Raw genomic sequence first — 6000 nt, forward strand, 5'->3', positions numbered from 1 at the left:
GATAATGAACCAGTGTTGAGGCCACTGCTAAGATGAGCACCCAGGCTGTTTTTTTCTCAACATCTCTACACCCCAAGATTCTGAGAGGACACGGCCAAACCAGCTGATCCAGACTAGCCAAAGTGATATTCCACGCCATATAACATCAGCTTTTGTCCATGGCATCTGTTCTCCAAAAGTAATCACCAAGCATAAAGCCCTGCTTCCTGAGACCAAACATTGGCTGATGGGAAGTAGAGATTAACATCTTTCTCTCTGCTTTTGCTTCCAGGTGGTCTATTGTTTTGCTTGTCATCATTATTAAATTGCTTCTGTATTACAGCTGACTTTTGTTATATTTCCCCCTCTCCCCTGTCTATTTAAGAAACAAAATGATAGAGCAACTTTGGTGGGCATTTGGACCCTGCCAGGGCAGAACCACCACATCAATGTCGAATAGCTTTTCACACAATAACCAATTTGTAAGTTACCTTGAGAAGTAAACCTTCCCAACATGAGTTATTAAATCAGTGTATGGATCCCACAGAGCAGTCTTGGTCATCTTTGTGGAGAGCATCATTATGATCTAGTTTTCACATAAGCAGGGACTCTTCCACTAAATCAGGTTGCTCAGATCCCATCCAACCTGATCCTGAATATTTATTTCCCATGACAGTGCATCTACAACCCCTCTGGGCAACCTGTTTCAGTGTTTCAACACCTTAATTGTAACATGGTTTATATTTTCCATCCTAATTTTAGCAATTGAAAGATCTCTGCCTTCTCTATTTATAAGGTCAGCTTCATTTAATGAAGATAAATGTTTGAAACGTGAATATATACTTTATGCCATATGATCTCCTAAGTTTTCAGATGCTACTTTCTCAAAGTACAACCAACTTAGGAACAGCCTTCCCCTGCCACCCCTGTGGCCTGCAAATTTAAGAAATACATGGGAGAGTTATCTAGAGGAAAACATAAAGGGAAAGAGACTTTTGAACTCTGCTGTAAATTTTCTGTTCTTTCACTCTACTTCTATTTTAGCATATCACACACTTTATCTTTTCCTACGTTTATTGGATCTTCTTCTAACTGGGCTCCAACAAAAGCAGAACTATACAGCTGTGTCCTGCCTCAGACTGATCTGATCTTTGATTTGTCAGCAACCAGAGAGCTTTGCTCTATTCTTGCACACACAGTGAGAGCACTTCATTAACCCTCCTTACTGATTCACAGGAGGGATGCACTAGACCTGGGGCTGTATATTAGCAGGTAGAAAGTTTTCCAGTTTAAATCCTGAAGAAGTCAGATATCTGAAAGCTGAATATATCAAGCAGTGGAAAGACCCAACAGAGAATTCCTAAACATACAGTGCCTGCCAGAATAGAATAAGGAGAATGAAGTAACGCCCTTTATTTTGTTCTGTGTATAATACTGATGAACAGGCTTGTGAGAAGTAATACTTTATTAAGTTTTGCACTTAAATAATGTCTGTGTCTTCTCTCCACATGTGAAAGACAAGCCATTAACTTGAAAGTTTTTTGCCTTTTGCAGCTGAATTTCCTGGTGTACATGTAACATCAAGTTGTGCTGACTTGTTTTAGACAGAAGTAGCTAAGTCTTCTCACAATGATGCAACTTGCTAGTTATGGGGAGCACAACAGTGTTGAGAAGCCTTACCCTCATTGCTATTTCACTTTATTGTTGATTCAGCCACTGTGTTCTCCTTATAAAATACATTTAATTTTACTGAACAGCATCTGACTGCTCTTTGTGTGTGGAATAACACAGCAAAATGGTGCATCATCTCCATCCCCCCACAACAGGATTTTACAGAAGGTTGGAAGCTATGCTTTAAGTAAACACAGGTAAGCCAACATGTTTCATGTATTGTTGGCCTTGTTTTCCACTTATTGCTGTAGGCCTATGTTTAAAATCTCAAAAGACACATACTCTGTAGATTATCTGAATTCAACCTCATTAGATTTACATATCAGTATGGCAGAGAAACAAGAAAACATTAAAATTCTTCATTTCCTCTTTGCAATTCGTTAACAGTATGAAAAAAAAAATATGACTACCCTCTGTTTTCCATGCCCATTCCTAACACAGTCCAAATGGAGGATTGCCATGTCTTCAGGCAAGGAAGCAACTCACTTCTTTCCTGCTAATCCATACATGAAATGGGAACTGGAAGAGTGAAACAGATCAGTTGGGATTCTTAAACCTATCTGGATAGAAATGTAAAAATAGGGAACACATACTGCCTTGTCCTGTGCTGCTGCTCTCTGACATGATGGCCCATGAAGACCAGTGTCTGTAGGACAACCAGCTAATACAACAGGAGCCATCAAATCTAAGCAAATACAGCCAAAGGGAGGAAAAACTCCCATCTTGGCTATTCAGAGGTGCCGCACAGAAACAAAGGGCCTAGCATAAATGGAATATAAAGCAGAATACCCATATACAAAGGAAATAAAACTTACAGAAATTAATAAAAAGACTGGTTTGTTTGTTGTTGTTGTTGTTTTTCATTTCCGAGCATTTGTTCAATGGAATAGATACATGCAAATGAAAAGAAATATTATAGACTCAAATTCCTCTTAGGCAGATGTTTCCTGTAGGGACAAAAACTGAGGTTAAGGCTTATGTTGGAAAAAGTTTACCTGTTTTTTGGAGTTGATAAAGAACTTGTAGTGTCCTGACACCTAGATTTCTCTCCTCTCTCTGTCATCCATACTCAGTCTTCAGGGAAATTACTAAGTATTTCCAGGGAGAAAATGCTGTATTCTGGCTATAGATCTTCTAATTTCTGTCATCAAGGTTGATTTATTTCTAGAAGGCTTTGCTCTGTGATGCAAATGAACAGAAAGTGAGACATGAAAATAGAAGGGGCTTTATACTTGGGTTCTACCATGGCTGACAGGGTAAACTACTATTTCATTCAGCACCCAGAAAGTAAGCCCTGAAGCCCTTAGTAAATAATAGCTGCTTGCCACTATCTAAATTGCAAAGTGTCTTTAAACACAGAAGATTTTAGCTAAGCTCCTCACAAAGGGCTGACGTGACTTCATCTGAGCTATCAGTCTGGCATCCAGTATGGCTTTTAAGGAAGAAACATATTCTTCTTACCAATGGATTCTGGTAGTGGGAAAGCAGTGTTACTTACAAGGACTGCCAAGATAATTAATCCTTCCTTGCAACAACACTGAGAAGATTTTTTCTTTTTTTTCGTGCATTGTGAATGGGACACTCTGTAATAATCCAAGCCACAAATGGGAGTTTTTATTTATCTTTTTGGTAAAATTGCAATGCTTTTGCTCTGCAAGTTCAATAAATCCTCTGAAGCAGTGTGTATTGAATTACTGTGATACAGTGGTTCACAAAGCAATTCTATTTATGAGTTTGATCAAAAGTATATTTAAGTAGTTCCATTGATTTTCATGGGCTCTGTGTCTTTCCCATTACAATTAAACACAAGTACAAAACATAGTTTGTTCTGGAATTAAACAGGATTTTTTTTTTCCCCTGGTACAAATTAATTGTGTCTTCTTGTTTAGAGAAATAGCCTACATGCTACAGTATCTGTGGCAAATAAAATTCCTGTTCGGAAGATTTAACTCTACCATTTAGCAATACATCTCTGAGTTAGTTAACCTAGGCACCTCTGCCTGCCACTCATGCCAGGAAAAAGATTCACTGGTTTGCAGAAGAGGATCTGTTATAAAGGAGGTATCATTAAAGCCAAAGTATTTATTTTCATTATGCTGGCAACTTGCCAGCACAGCCAAGGGAAATAAAGGTCTGCTGTTATCTTTTTGGTGCACAGTGTGATGGAAGGTCCAAATGATACCTAGAATACATATCCATGACATACACTAAACACTTGCCTCAACACCCACCTTAACCCCCTCCTCCCTCCTTCCCGGGTGGAAGAAGCTGGAAAAGCAGACAAAAGCATTGACTCCTCAGTCTATCACAGACACCATATTTGGCCTTGTTTTGCAGCCTGCTTTGTCTTTGGTAAACACAGGTCAGGGATGCTAGGAACGTGCATCTTCCTTTTTTGGCGAAGTAACTTCGATAAATACACCCCTCCTGCTGCTATTGGTCAAAGACACTCATCAAAATGCTTAAAACGTGTTTTGTTTTCTGCTTCTGCCTTTGTTTTTGTTCACTACCCGTATGCCTTGCATGCCTTTGTGTTCCACGACACTTTGCACCACATGTAGCTGGGGACTTCCGTCCCCAGCAAACGGCAGCCCTGACCCTGGCTGTCTTCTGCATTGAGCCGAGGGACAGAAACGGCTTGCCCCAGGCTGGGATACAGCTGCCTGAGCTCAGCCGAGATGAGTCTGACTCTGGCCCCGTCTAGGCAATGACCTAACAATGAGCTGCCACACCGGGACTTGCTGGCCCGCCGCTCCAGCCCGAGGGCCGATTCCTTGCTATACGCAGCACTCGAACGGAATGCTCTGGCCCGCAAACCTGGATCCTGCTTTGCCCAGGTGGCTGGCCACTCCGGTGACCTCCTGAGAACCACGGAGTACTTGCCTCGTGTCCGTGGATGTCCTCTGACAACGTGCTCAATCTGAGCGAAGCAAGCAGCAGAACCCCGCCGCGCCATCACCACGTGGAAAGCCACCACGTGGCTGGGAATATATTTGTCCTCGTTTATGCTTTTGAATTGCAACATATACTGTGGGATTACAAATACCGAGATTCAAACCAGTGAGTAACTCTCTATTCTGAAGTTTGTTAAAGTTGATGCTTAATCTTTAAGCAGCAGTTTGTGCTGCGAGACTCTCTAGTTACAAACATTTTATAAACCCCTTTTCTAAGTAATTTAATCTGACTGTAATTTAATCTGACTGTATACTTGCATTCTGAAAAATGTAGTTTTAACAACCGCATAACGGAATTTCTGTGTGTTGACTGTAAATAAGTTTGGGGAAAATTTCGTTATATATTTATTATTTTTTATATCATCCTCATGACAAGTAATTTCTAACCCAGATTCAGAACCCTCCTTAACACACAGACATGCAGTTAGGAGATACTTGTCACGGATGGGGTTTCTCAGTGCCTATGCCGATTTGGCAGAGGGGAGAGGTTAATTAATGCGGGAGGATATTTATAAAATAATATATACTTATTAACTTCCAATATTTCAACTCTTGCCACCCCCAACCACTGAACTTTAATATTACAGGGTTCTTTACACCATTATGAAGACATTCTAGGAGATATATATATATATCTACAGAACTTATTAATAACTAGCAAACATTCAAGCATTAACAGAGAGTTTCCCCACAGCTCAATGCCGCCTGAGGTCTTGTACTGTTTGCCCAGCAAAGCTGATCTGAAAACTGCTCTCTGCTTTGTGGCAGAGGTAATAGAAATTACAGAGGCATCTACTCACAATTCTTATCAATTATTAATTACCCTCCGGGGCTATGTCAGCCAATTGCAAGCGTCCAATTCTTCAGGGTCTCTGCCTGTGGAATCCTCTGGCGTCAGGGGAAATGGCAGGCTCTGCTTCTTACTGCTGCTGGATCCTGCTGGCTGCTCTCTCCAGGGGTAGGCAGGCAGGATCTCCGGGTGCACAGACAGGATTCCGTGCAGTCTGAGCACGGGTCCAACGCCTGCTCCTCAGGCCGATCGAATGCAGACAAGTGGGGCTTCTCCTGGCAACCCACGGCAATGGTGCACAGCAGGCAGTCATACAAAGGCAGGCATAAAGCTGCAGGGAAGTACGCTCATGGGCAGGCAAGCAAGCATGTGGCAGAGCTGCAAGTAATGTGGAAAAAAGGCCTTGCACGTGAGCCTGTGCACCCCTATTTATCAAATGTGGGCTGAGAGTCGATGGTCTCATTGGCCACTCGAATGAACCAATCAGGTTGGCAGTCAGCCGAACCCTACCGCACTAGGTAAAACTCACAGGCCTGGACACCAGGTATGGGAATCACGTGGGCCTAGCACCAGGCAGGCCCAAGCTGGGTGTGTGGGGACTTGCAC

The sequence above is a fragment of the Pogoniulus pusillus genome, chromosome Z, assembly GCF_015220805.1.
Source record: "Pogoniulus pusillus isolate bPogPus1 chromosome Z, bPogPus1.pri, whole genome shotgun sequence".
NCBI lineage: Eukaryota > Metazoa > Chordata > Aves > Piciformes > Lybiidae > Pogoniulus > Pogoniulus pusillus.